We start from the raw sequence: 586 nt of genomic DNA on the forward strand, positions 1-586 counted from the left end.
TCTTCTAGGCCCAACTAGCTCATCTCGGTCTGCTTTAAGATGAGAAGTGGGGGAAGGGGAGGAAGGCAAGGCGAAATGAGGATGGGGGTGGGGAAAATGTAGGGGGAGGGGAGGAAGGTGAAGGAGAGAAGAAAAGGATAGGAAGAAAAAGGTCCAGGAAGAAGGGGCTCAGAGAGAAGGGCGGAGGAAGTGGGACTAAAGAAGGCTTAAAGCGGGAGGGCGAAGAGATGCCGAAGACAGGGAGAAGTGATTAAGCGCAGAAGATGGGTAAAGAAAAAAGTAATGGAGAAAGAACAGAAGAGAAAGCCATGAGTTTAAGAGTGCAGAGGGCCAAGAAAAGAGCGAGGCGGCCAGGGGGTGGGGAGAAAAGCAGCCGGAACGGCGGGAGAGTGACAAGACAAAGAAAGGGCGTTGTGTGAATACTTGCACCGAGGGTGAAAACTGCAATCCGAAGGTGAAGAGAAATAGAGAGAGGGGGCTTGTGGGGAGACTGGTGGTCTAGAACTAAAGGAGAGCTGTGGGGAGGGGCCAGGGCCAGGGCAGCAAAGTCCGGGGTCCGATGCGGGTTGAGCCCACGTGGAGCCGG

The sequence above is a fragment of the Pteropus medius genome, unplaced genomic scaffold, assembly GCF_902729225.1.
Source record: "Pteropus medius unplaced genomic scaffold, Ma_sr-lr_union100, whole genome shotgun sequence".
In the NCBI taxonomy this organism is placed as follows: domain Eukaryota; kingdom Metazoa; phylum Chordata; class Mammalia; order Chiroptera; family Pteropodidae; genus Pteropus; species Pteropus medius.